The sequence below is a fragment of the Lissotriton vulgaris genome, chromosome 1_1, assembly GCF_964263255.1.
Source record: "Lissotriton vulgaris chromosome 1_1, aLisVul1.2, whole genome shotgun sequence".
In the NCBI taxonomy this organism is placed as follows: Eukaryota; Metazoa; Chordata; class Amphibia; order Caudata; family Salamandridae; genus Lissotriton; species Lissotriton vulgaris.
In genome coordinates this window covers 1771931021-1771944642 of record NC_141685.1, presented here as the reverse complement: position 1 = coordinate 1771944642, position 13622 = coordinate 1771931021, and positions in this window count along the sequence as shown.

The following is a 13622-nucleotide window of genomic DNA, read 5'->3' as shown; positions in this document are numbered from 1 at the left end:
AAGAAGTCAAAAATGGCACTTGGCAAAAACAAATTTAAAATGAAAGTAGATATTGCCCTGGCGTCCTTGCACTGAAGGGGACAGCTTTGTAGGTGGATGCATACATGTGCAAGAACAAAATGCTGTCACTCATAGTGAAGAGAGACAAAGACTGAAGTGGGCTTATCAATTGCTATATGTTGTATATTAAGGTGGATGGAAACATAATGTGAATGACGCTTGAACAGACCAGTGAATGAAGATAACTGAAGGAAAGTCCATTTATATATATATATGTATATTTTCAAACATTAGGCTAGTGAGGCTGCAAGCTGTCTCTAGGCAAGACCTAAATGACACAGACACATATCCGGATCATTGAGGCAGAGAACAATATCGTGCCAGGGGCGTAACACAGGCCCCCGCAGCCCACGCGGTGCGGGGGGGCCTCAAGCTACAAGGGGCCCCTTCGGCACTGCACTCTGGCCAGAGAGCTGGTGATTGAGCCCGGAGGGGGCCCCTCTACGTATCGTGCAGCAAGGCCCCCTCAGTTTTCGTTACCCCAGTGTATCGTGCCACAGAGCCCTTGACATTATCGAAAATGAATGTGATGGAAAACGTTTGAGCCAGTCATGCTTGATACACATAGTGTGGTGAGAATGTATGAGGGTAGTAGTAAGCAGATCCTAACTAGCTCTACTGCTGCTTGTGTCGAAACGTAGCAGGCTCTGCCCGCCAGACCATGTCACTTGAAAATTGTCTACAAGTTTGCAACACGTATACACGTAGCTCTCTTATGTGATCTTAGAGTTTATCTGTTTTTATCTTTTATGTAATTAATGTACTCTGAAGTCCTTCTGTAATGTAACTGGTTCTATTATAAAGCGCTCCGATGCCTTCAGATAAAGTTTGCACTATATACAAATGGCTAAATAAATACAAACAAAGAAAGCGAGTATATCAGTGTTACAGACAACCCCCTCTTGTATCACAGTTACATCATCCAGCTCGAATAAAGAGTTCTATGAATCAGACCTTTAGCCACAGCAGGGGGCCTTCAGGATGTATGTATTGCATTATTAATGCACACACAAGACCTGCTATGGCCTGCTGCCTTACTATAATGTAATGTCTAAGAAATTCCCTGCTAAAGACCTGATTTAGAGGTTGGTGGACGAGGTACTCTGTCACAATTGTGACGGTTATCCCGTCTGTCTAATTACTAGTGCCTTAGCACTGCAGGATATGGTGCATTTGTAATAGAGTGGACAGGATCTCTTTCACACTTGTTACAGAGTATCCCATCTGACAAACTCTGAATGAGGCATCGCGTTGAGTAGTGCCCTGTCCTCCTCCAGAAAATAATGTAGTGCAAGATGCTAAAGTGACAACCTTTCAGTGGGAAATGAAAATAATGGGCATAATCAACCTCCACGCACTCATACTTATCACCACACCAGTTCTCCAATTCAATTACAAAGGCTATGGTTTTGTTGCATATATTTACCAAACTATTAGAGTGCATTATTGTGCGTTTCACTCAGAAAAAAATGTCCTATACAAGAATGAGCAAATGTGTATTAGAACTTGTCCAAATTATATTTGAAAAGACTGTTTGAAGAGCTGGTGACTTTCAAGACATTTACAATTATGAAGGGATATGAGAAGCTGAAATCAATGCAGTTAGAATATTCCATGTTGGTAATATGCTAATATAAGTGACATTGTAAGTAGAACATTATCAACACATCTTATCTTCTCAAGTGTGAAATGTTATGGTGACCCCATGGAAATTATTCTATACTTCTCAAGAAAGGTCAGACAGAAGTTCCTTTCTTTTGAGACAATCACCATGTTCATGCTTTTCAAATCTTCAGTCCCCCACAGAGGCAAATAGCCTGGGCCATTTGTCTCCTCTAAATAAGGCAGAGGCATCCATTATAGGAGGGATGGATCCATACCAGATTTTCAAGATGACTACCCACTATGTAAATTATTTCCATTTACAGTTGTTTTACGTACAAGTATCTTATCTGAATAATATATATACAATTTGAGTAAACGCTAAAGGTCTTGGCTAACCCAGACCTAAAAATTGATTTAGACTGGAATCTGAAGTTTGAGAGGAGGTAAACATTGCACTGTTACTTCAGCTCTCTCCAAAGAATATTTGTCAATAATTTAAAGTTTGTCAGACAGTGTACTCTGTCACAAATGTGAAAAACCTTAACACATGCCAAGAATAAAACCTGCGCCCAAGAACCACTTTACTATTTACATCTATGTCTGTCTTCAGTAGGTTAATTGCAAATATAACAAATTGTGATGAATGTAACTCTTGTTTGATTTGGGCTTTTTACCAGTATTTGATTGGTTGCTACTGATTGCGGCCAATCCCTTCCTCTCATGGCTGCTTAAACTGCCGACCTGATCCACATAGGGTTTTGGGAGCATGGTAGGAAAGCTTACTAAATGACTGCATTTTCTCTTTATGCAAGAACATACAGCGACTGCTATAAAGCACGTTCTCATCTTGGCCCGGCCCTATGATGCTAGCTGTTTTCAACATGTGGACTTCACACCAGCTGTCGGTCTGCAAAATTGTTATTCAGAGTGGGGTCGTGGATTGACCTACCTCTCTCGGATTAGCTACAATCACAAGTATGTTGGCTTTCCCATGACCATTGCCAACACCCACTGAAACTTGCGCCACAAATCTGACTCTGAATGATTCAGTACTCTCCAATCATTTGTTTAGTTTGTGAGTCTCATATTTATAGCTTGGAAGGAGACACATAGTCCTGACAGTTCAAAACAAGCTTTGGCAAAGACAAAAGGTCTGCACCGGGTAAGCCTACGATTTTCTATGCAACCATATCCCATATGCTTGCAAAATATTTCCACCCAAACTTCTGAGTTGGTAACTTTCCAATGGTTTGTGATGCATCTTTTAATGAATCACAATTTGCAAAGGACACCCACAGTGGGTGTATTTGGGAATTTCTGCTACAGTTAAAAGGTTGCTTTTTGTGTAGCATCCATTTTTCAGATGCTTTTGTCAATACTTGTTGCCCAGTGCTGCTGTGCTGATCACCCACCTACTACTAAAATAGCAACCACTATGGAATCATATGCTACATTCACAATTATCAACTTAACTTTCAAATATGAACACCACATTTACAGTTCGTCAGCAAGATCAAGAACCACCAGAGTTTAAACCTTAGCAAAGCTGGTCAATAATTTTTAAGACGTTGTGGGTTTTTAGAACTATTAAAGCATTGGATTATTATTTAGGGGATGGGAGTGGCTACCTCCCACCTCAATGAATAAGCACAGCCCTTGTCAGGGTGAACCTCCAAAGTCACTAAATTAACGGAGCTCAATTAAAAATTAATTTTAAAACTGAACATAAGAACGTAAAAAATCTTATAAGCAGAAACCAGAGATCTTTTTTTCTAACATTTTGAGAACGAATTGTACCATGAAGCGTAAAGTTCCAATGATACTCAATAGTCACGATAGACTGGGACCTAGTAGCGGTTTGACACTGACTGAGATGAAGCATGCTTTTTATACACCATCCAGGTTATCCTTGAGATTCACTATTTGGTAATTATAAACAATTTACAAAGTTATGTTTGATGCATGAGGTAGGTCCCATTTGTTCGCAAATAGATGTACCTCATGAATATTAATGGGGCCTCAGTTTGCGACCCACTGGGAATCACTAAAATCAAATGGATGGTGGCCTGCTGGGGTCAGCAGACCACTATGTCTGTGATTGCTTTTGAATAAAGCAATATTCTTTCTTTGAAATGCAGCCTATATTTCTTAAAAGAAAACGGGATGCATTAAAAAAAATTAACATTGTTCTTTTCATTCTTAAAGAGTACTTACAAAATCTTTGTAATTTTGGGGACCCCTTTTTATTTGTAAATAAGTTACCACCTATTTGAAATAGGTGATAAAAAGCAAATGTTTTGCGACCACATTTCGGTCGCAAAACATTTACACATACCTCTGCAACTCGGAATCAGGAAGGGATGCCCTAACACGCTCTATCCTAATTAACACTGGGCAGTGAACTACGCTCCACTCGCGGAGTTTGCGAAGTTTTGGCAACTTCGCAATGAGCACAAAGTTGTCGAATACTTCACAATCTACAGTGTAGCGTAGTTGTTTTCTTCCTCGCGCGCTCAATAGCGTTCGTGCGTGAGCTGTAACGACTTACTGTCGTTCTGCGTTCGCCTTCTCGCTTTTCTCTCCCGGTCGCGTGCGCCACGAGGTTTGGCATCTGGCCGCACAATCCCGCGAGACTGTGCAAACGCGATCACGCCATTTGGACGCGCAATCACGTCATTAGGACGCGTGATCTTCCTTCCGGCGCAGTGTTGATAAGATCGCGTTTCCGAACACGCAGAAACTACAATCTGGCACAGAATATCTCTCGAGCATGATAAAACCTTCTAAAAGATGATCATTTTGCTCAGAAAAACCCCTCAGATTGTGATTTGGCTGTAGTCTTTTGTGAAAGGAGTCCTTTTTTTCTACTCTTTTTTTCAAGAGTAAGGAAGTGCCCCTGAGTCTCCAACTTCCTGTTCCTGTCCAGCAGGCTCCTCCCAGTGCTTTGTCCATGTGCTGTTCACTTTCATTTGTATTTTGAGCTGGAAGGATCACTTTTTGTGTATGTCTGCTGCATCATATCATCATTGGATTGGATTTATTGAGGACTTTTGGATTTGAAATTTTATTTTACAAGTTGGAGAATTGGTGTAGATGTTTGTTTGATTTGGGCTTTTTTTTAACCTACAGTTTTCTGGGCTTTTCAATCCTTGTTAAAAATTATTGTTGAGGTAGGCCTGTACTTTCATGAGGGGCCAAGTTGTATTTCTTTGAAATTTCATGCAGTAGGCCCAGAGGTACCCATGGGTCTAACCATGTTTCTGTGGTGTCTGTTGAATTTCAAGTTTTTAAACATCATGGATGGCATTGGATTCAATTGCAAACTGTGTTTTATGGAGTGGAATTTCAGTTTTTGTCTGTGTGTTAATTAAATATTGGCTTTTCAACCCTAGGAATTCATATAGTTAGTGTAGGCATGCTTGATTTCATTGTATGTACTTTTTGTGGGTGGCCTGGCCATGTGGTGGCGGCCATTTTGTGGGACCAGCCAGTGTGCTTTTGCCTTAGGCCTCCAAGGGTGTGGCCTACTCTGCCAGTAGACCCAGAGGTACTACTTGAGTCATCATGGGTGCATGAAAGTTAATCAACTGTTTTTGTGGTGTTTGTTTAATTTGTAACATCATGTATGGCATGGATGGCTTTGGATTGATTTGCAAACTGTTGTTTTTGGGGTGCAATTTCAGTTTTTGGGTGTGTGTTAAATAATAGGGCTTTTTCTGCCAGTAGTTAACCCTAGGACTTCAGCTTGCATAGTTTGTTAAATTTGCACAGTGCAACAACGCGACCTTACAGTTTTTGTCTTGTTCGCGCGCTCAATCTGCGCGCTCGCACATGCAATAACAACTTTTTGTACAGTTCGCGCCCCTGAACACGCCGAATTTGCAATCTCACGAGCAATATGTCTCGAGTTGCAAAAAACCTTCTAAAAAATTATGATTTTGTTCATTTGCTAGAAAAACTCCTCAGGTTGTCATTTGGTTGTAGTTTTTGGAGCATGGAGTCATTTTCTGTTTATTTCTTTTTTTTTTAAAAGAGGAAGGAAGTTCCACAGAGACCTCAACTTCCTGTTCCTGTCCTTTGTATGTACTTTGTTGTTTCAGGGTGGGCTGGCTGACCATTTGGGTGGCGGCCATTTTGTGAAGTCAAGTATTGTGCTTTTGCCATAGGCATGCATTGTCTGTCTTCTCTTTCTTTTCATGTTGTTGTGGGTAGCCAGGCCATGTGGTGGCGGACATTTTGTGTGACCTTCCACTGTGCTTTTGCCATAGGCCTCAATCTTTGTGGCCTATTCTGTCAATAGGCCTAGAGTCCCAGAGGTAGTTCTCGGGGGTGCTTGATGTAGCTGTTTCTTTGTTGTCTGTTGAATTTAAACATCATTTAGGGCATGGATGGCATTGGATTGAATTCCCAAATGTGGTGTTTGGGCTGTAATTAACTTTTTGGATGTGTGTTAATAAATGCCTTTGTTATTGTTGTTGTTGTGTAACTTTCCAACCTTTTTAGCCATGCAGATTTTATTTATTACATTAAGCTGTGATGTATAAATAACAGGCATGCTCCTTTGTCTCGCCATATAGGGATATAGGTAGGCCTGCTTGAGTTTATTGTAGGTACTTTCTTGTTGGTGGACTGACCATGTGGGTGGTGGCCATTTGGTGAAGCCAGGCATTGTGCTTTTCCCAAAGGCCTGCATTGTCTGTTTTTTATTCCTCTTCTTATTTTTTGTCAGCGCCAGGCCATGTGGTGGCGGCCATTTTGTGGGACCAGCCACTGTGATTTTGCCATAGGCCTCCGAGCTTGTGGCCTACTCTGCCAGTAGGCCCATGGGTACTACTCGAGTCATCATGGGTGCATGAAAGTTAAGCAACTGTTTTTGTGGTGTTTTTATTAAGTTGTAACATCATGTATGGCATGGATGGCTTTGGATTGATTTGAAAAAAAATTTTTGGGGGTTGGAATTTCAGGTTTTGGGTGTGTGTTAAAAAATATGTCTTTTTCTGCCAGTAGGTAACCCTAGGAATTAAGCTCGCGTAGTTTTGGTAACTTTGCACAGTGTGACAACGCGACCTCACAGTTTTTGTCTTCTTCGCGCACTCAATCTGTGTGCTCGCACACTCGATAATGACTTTTTGTGGAGTTCACACTGCCGAACACGCCGAATTTGCAATCTCGCGAGCAATATGTCTCGAGTTGCATAAAACCTTCTCGAAAATGATGATTTTGTTGATTTTGCTAAAAAAACTCCTCAGGTTGTCATTTGGTTGTAGTTTCTGGAGCATGGAGTCATTTTTCTGTTCATTTCTTTTTTTAAAAGAGGAATTTAGTTCCACAGAGACCTCAACTTCCAGTTCCTGTCCTTTGTATGTACTTTGTTGTTTGAGGGTGGGCTGACCATGTGGTGGCGGCCATTTTGTGTGACCTTCCACTGTGCTTTTGCCATAGACCTCCAAATTTGTGGCCTATTCTGCCAGTAGGCCTAGAGTCCCAGAGGTAGTCATCGGGGGTGCTTGATGTAGCTGTTTCTATGTTGTCTGTTGAATTTAACATCATTTAGGGCATGGATGGCATTGGATTGAATTCCCAAATGTGGTGTTTGGGGTTTAGTTAACTTTTTGGAGGTGTGTTAGTAAATGTCTTTGTTGTATGTGTTGTTGTGTAACTTTCCAATCTTTTTAGCCATGGGGATTTTCTTTTTTGCATTCAGCTGTGATGTGTAACAAGCATCCTCCTTTGTCTGGACATATAGGTATATAGGTCTGCTTGAGTTTATTGTTTTCTGGCCTTTACCCATATGCCTGTGATGAGTGACCATGTGGCTGGGGGCCGTGGTGGTGGTAGTAGTAGTGTGCTGTTTTGTTTTTGCCACATAGGCCTGCGTGTCTTTCCATTGTTCCTGTTGGCTTACTGTTTCCATCCCCATTGCCATCTGCCCCAGGTCACTGATGCTGCATCCATCCGACATGAAGCACAAATTAAACAAGTTCCACTTCCATTACATTTGTATTTTAGTTCTTTGCTATTCTTACTCTTACTGAGTGTACTAACACTACAAGTAATTAAAATTAAATCTCAACCAATTCCACATTTGACTGATGTTCTTCTGCCTTCTTTGCTTGTAGATGCACAAAAGACTGAGGAGGAGGTGTCTGTCATCATTCATCGCCCGTTGTACAGCCAGATGGACGTCCTTCTGTTGTTCATGACGTGTGGTGTGACCTGGCCAGAAATCTCTGCAACTTGTGAAACTGAGTGCTGCTGACATCTGAAGAAGATGGGCCCAAAGAAAGCAGGTACCAGGTTCTCCAAGACCAAGAAAGTTGCTGAGAAGAAGAAGAAAGAACAGAAGAAGGAAGTGATACTTAAGTCGGGTGTTGACCCCAAATCCTTTTTGGAAAACCAAAAAGTACGCCTGCAGCAGCAGTGTCCGGGGTGCAAGCTGGGGCCAACACCTCCGCATCAGTGGGCCCACCCTGGCCCAAGCAGATGAGTGTGGAAGAGGTAGTCAACCTAATGGTGGAAAGCAGTGATGCTGAGCCTGACCTAAACTTATCGCTATCTCAAAGTAGTACACAAGCAACGCATGAGGAAATACAGCAGATAAGTGGTGAACAACAACAACAACCGCATCACCGCCCGCAATAGTAGTTGTTGTTCCTCCCGAAGTAGGGGCAGTTCAGGAAATTGAGCCTCATGCAGAGTAAGAAGAAGAGGAAGCCACTCATGCAGGAGATCTATTGTCTTCCAAATCCCCACCAAGGAAAAGGAGGGTTAGTCCATCTAGTTCTTCACCAAGCATCCCTTCTGATGATCTAGATCTCACTTGGGAGCCACAACAACCTGAGCATGAGAGGGAGACACATCCCAAGACCAGGCTAGGGAAAAGGAAGGTTCCAGAAAGCCTTACACTTATGGAGGTCGATGTAGAACAGCAGGATAATGATGATGATAAGTCTGACCCAGTCATCACAAGTATCACTCCTGGCCCCGAGGACATGGAGACCAACATTTTTACCCTATCCAGAATGGCTGTGACTAGGGATGTAGCACGCATATCTCCAACACAGGCAACACCAACACGACCACCAGCTTCCAAATTTACATTAGCAAAGGGCCGGCAGCGTCCTACATCCAGCACAAGCACCACCTCAGAAGTAGGTAGTGGTTCTACTGCGCAGCCACATAGTCAAATTCAACACACACCCTTCAGTTCATTCAACATTGAAAGTGGCACTTCTAGCAGAAGACAAAAGTTAAGCTCCACAGTGTGGGACTTCTTTACGGTTAGCGTAAAGGAGCCAAACATTGCTATATGCTCCATTTGTCATTACCCTGTTAGTGGTGGTAAGCTTGGTACAAACTATGGTACCGGAGGCCAAATGACCCATTTGAAAAAGCACCATGCAATCAGGTGGGAGGACCACCTTCGTAGCATAAAAACTGGAACCCTTGATGTTTGTGGGGATAAAGTAGTACAAGGTCCACTCACGGTCGAACAGGAAGAAGAAGAGGCAGACTTTCTATCTGGTAGTGGTACACAAAGTAGCCTTGTCCCCAGCACTGCAGTGGTACAGCCCACATCCTCCGCATCAGCAACATCTCAGTGGCACAAGAGTAAGAGTCAGCCGGAGACACCAAGGAGTACTGCGAAGTCTGCGATGTAAAGTGCTGCATCGAGCTGAACAGAAAGAAATACCACGCAGCTTACCATTCTTAGCATGTTTACTAGGCAGGAGGGAAAGTATGAACGCAACCACCCAATAGCACGTTTGTACAATGCTAAGCTGGCTGAAATGTCAGCACTGGACCTTCTCCCTTTTTCTTTTGTTGAAGGGGTGGGTTTTCTGGAATTAGTGACAACCATATGCCCAAAATGGAACGTTCCCAGCCGCTGCTATTTTGCCAGAGTTGCTGTTCCAGCACTACATCATGACGTGCTGGAATTGCTTGGAGAAGCCTTACATCAGAGTGTTGTTCATAGTATCCACCTAACAACAGACATGTGGACCAGTTGCCAAGCCACTGATTACATGTGCATCACTGCACACTGGATCTCTTTTTTCAGGTGTTAGAGAAAAGCTATCTGCAGGCGTTGACACTGTTGAGATTTTTAACGAGACTTGCAGACATGCAACTGTAGCCATGTCTGCTATGGAGACATCTCATACTTCTGCAAACATATTGGCAGAGTTTAACAGCAAGTTATTTGAATGGCTGCGACCAAGAGGGCTTAACATTGGTTTTGTTGCCACGGACAATGGCAGTAATGTAGTTAAGTGGTCCCGTGCATATTCGAATTTAGATCCAATAAATATAGACGGAATCAAATCTATATTTAGAATGACATGTCCAGCCGGACAGAGGTCATTCAAGTTTTACTTATTAAACAATGTTTCTGAATAACATAAAGATACCTTCCACAAGAGCCCTGTGTGGTACACAAGACTGTGCCCAACACTAACGGGGTGTTTACAGTTGGTGGAAAGTTAGACGGGTTTTTAAGGCAAACAAGCGTTGTTCTGTTCAAATGTTAGTTACACCGAAAATGTCAAACAGCACCATTACATCAATTTAGCAATCAAAAATGTGTATAAGGTGCTTAAGCAAGTCGACGGCGTTTCGGTCCCCCTAAACAGTTATGGGAACCATCATCAGGACAAAACATAAATTGCCTTTTATCGCTAAACCTCAAAAATGCCTGAAAGGAAAAGAAAGGAAAATACATACTTTAAGAACAGAGCACTAATTATTTCTAAAAAAGTGACTCTTTGTGCAATGTGCATTCAACCGTTACCGTGGTGAAGGTGTTGCAGGGTTTCCACGAGAGGCCAGTGAAGAGGTGGTAACAACGCAGTGGAGTAAGGAATCAAGTGTTCGAAGTCGAGGTGAGACAGGCTAGTAGGCGTTCTATGTCAAGGCTAATTGTGCCTATAGCTTATGTGCATTCTGAATCTCGACAATGGGCGTAGTTGGTTTCCAGTCCGCGAGCTATCACTCGAAGTGGGTTTAGTGATTACTAGTGCCTAATGCGATAGTGCGCACTCAAAAGGCGGCGGTAGGACGTGAAAATAGGTTGAATTACGTGCCTATATCGCGACTGGTCGTAGAGTTAAGGACCTCAGTTAGCTTACCGAGGTGACATAAGAGTAGTATCTAGTCGTCTGGAAGAGCGATTTAGCCCGGGCCAGCAAACCTATATGGGGAAATCATCTATAAATTAACAAGGGATTAACCAGTGAATGCTACCTGAGTTGCCGGACTCGAGGCATGCACTAAATCTTACCCAATTAGAATGTAGGTTGCCGCGTTACTCAATCGTAACCGGGCGATGCCAGGGTAAGCCTGTGGAAACAAAGGGGAATTTATGAACCTTAGTTGCAGCGTTCCGACCAAGGAGTAGTACCTTAAACTGCTTGCTTACTCACCGATATGGACGGTCTTGGAATTCTTCACTGGCATGCTTGTGCGATCGAACCAGGAAGTAAAAAAGGGGCGGGTGTGCGGTGATTGGTCAAGACAAGTGAGGCTTGAGACATAAAGATAGACGAGGGGTGCAAGTTGTGGTGGCCATTTTGAGTGAGTCGTATATACAGTGATGTTGCATGCAAGGTGACAATTTACTACAGCATTCAACAATGCATTTCAAGGAGTGTAATTTAAAAAAAACCAGTGCATTTCCAAGAGTATATTTTTAAACGAAAGGGGATGCTTGGCGCTTTCCCCAGAGTCTATGAAGCATCCCTTTGGTGGATTCAGGTTAGAGCAGTCCATTCACCCTGCAAGTTCAGACCAGAGTTCAGATTGTCTGTCTTCAGAATCCATTTCAATTCTTCTCTGTTAAGCATACGGGTTAGGTCGCCTCCTCTGGTTGGTTTAATGATTTGTGTAATCACAGTCCATCGGATCTCGTTCTCAGTATGCCCTTTGTCCAAAAAATGTTCAACCAAGGGAGAGTTCAATGTTTTGCACCTAATGCGGCTGCGATGTTGGGATATTCGCAGCTTGATTTTCTGTTTTGTCTGGCCAACATATATAAGATTGCACGGACAAAAGATTGCATAGATGAGGTTACAACTGTTGCAATTGGTAAAGGTGAGCAGTTCGTTTTTAAAATTTTTAAATACAAATTCTTTACCGTCAATTGAAAAGTCACACACCACACATGAGCCACACTTGGAATGACCACGTAGAGGGGGTAATGACCAATGATCATGGAGTGTGGTATTTTTACCAATTGTGGGTGGCAAAGCAGCCCTTACCAGTTGATCCTTGAGATTTTTGCTTTTCTTGAAAGCAAAGAGGGGGATTTCCCAATTGAGGGGACCTGAGTTCAGAATATGCCAGCTCTTTTTGATACATTGTTTCACGTGATTGGATATGGTGGAGAAGGTGGTTACACATACTGTTTTTTCAATGGTTTCCTTGGGTTTGGGCTCCAAGAGAGTGTCTCGAAGGCAATACCAGGCTCTTTTCATGGAGTTTTTTATCAGACGTCTAGGGTAGCCTCTAGTCCTCAGTTTCTCAGAGAGGGTGCTGGCCTCAGTGAAGTAATCCTCTTTCTTAAAACAGTTTCTTCTTAGTCTGAGGAACTGTGAATAAGGTAAACTATCCCACAGTGCCCTAGGATGACAGTTATTATAGCTAAGGAGGGTGTTTTTTTCCGTTGGTTTACGGAACAGGGATGTATATAGAATCCCGTCATGGTGTTGGATGGTTAAGTCTAAGAAGGGAATGCTTTCTTTGCTGTGGGACAAGGTAAACGTGAGGCCATTGCAATTGTTATTCAACCAGTGCAATAGCTCTGGGAAGTCCTCAGTAGAGCCACCCCAGATTAGAAAGATGTCGTCTATGTAGCGCTTCCAGGTATGTATGCCCTGATGGAATGGGTTACTGCTGGACAGAATGGTATTGGTTTCTAGCCAGTCCATATACAGTATCGCCAGGGTGGGGGCAAAAATAGCCCCCATGGAAGTGCCACGCACCTGTTGGTAATACTGTGAGTCATAGAGAAAGAAGTTTTGGGTGAGACAAATCTCCAGGAGTTGTATTATGAATAGGGTAGGCACCCTATGGGGACGTGTCCTGGTGTTTAGAATGCTTTCCATTACAAGTAGGGAGTCTTTCTGGGGAATGTTTGTGTATAGAGACTCTACGTCTAATGTGCATAGAGTCTCATGCTCAGGATCAAAAGAGTAATTTTCAATAAAGTTAATCATGTGCATGCTATCTCTGATGTAGCATTCAGTTATAGGCACAAAGTCCTTCAGGAAGAAGTTAACATAATGGCCAAGTGGTTCAAGCACTGAACCACATCCAGACAGTATTGAGTAACGCGGCAACCCACATTCTAATTGGGTAAGATTTAGTGCATGCCTTGAGTCCGGCAACTCAGGTAGCATTCAGTGGTTAATCCCTTGTTAATTTATAGATTATTTCCCCATATAGGTTTGCTGGTCTGGGCTAAATCGCTCTTCCAGATGACAAGATACTACTCTTATGTCACCTCGGTAAGCTAACTGAGGTCCTTAACTCTATGACCAGTCGTGATATAGGCACTTAATTCAACCTATTTTCACGTCCTACCGCCGCCTTTTGAGTGCGCACTATCGCATTAGGCACTAGTAATCACTAAACCCACTTCGAGTGATAGCTCGCGGACTTGAAACCAACTACGCCCATTGTCGAGATTGAGAATGCACATACGCTATAGGCACAATTAGCCTTGACATAGAACGCCTACTAGCCTGTCTCACCTCGACTTCGAACACTTGATTCCTTACTCCACCGCGTTGTTACCACCTTTTCACTGGCCTCTCGTGGAAACCCTGCAACACCTTCACCACGGTAACGGTTGAATGCATATTGCACAAAGAGTCACTTTTTTAGAAATAATTAGTGCTCTGTTCTTAAAGTATGTATTTTCCTTTCTTTTCCTTTCAGGCATTTTTGAGGTTTAGCGA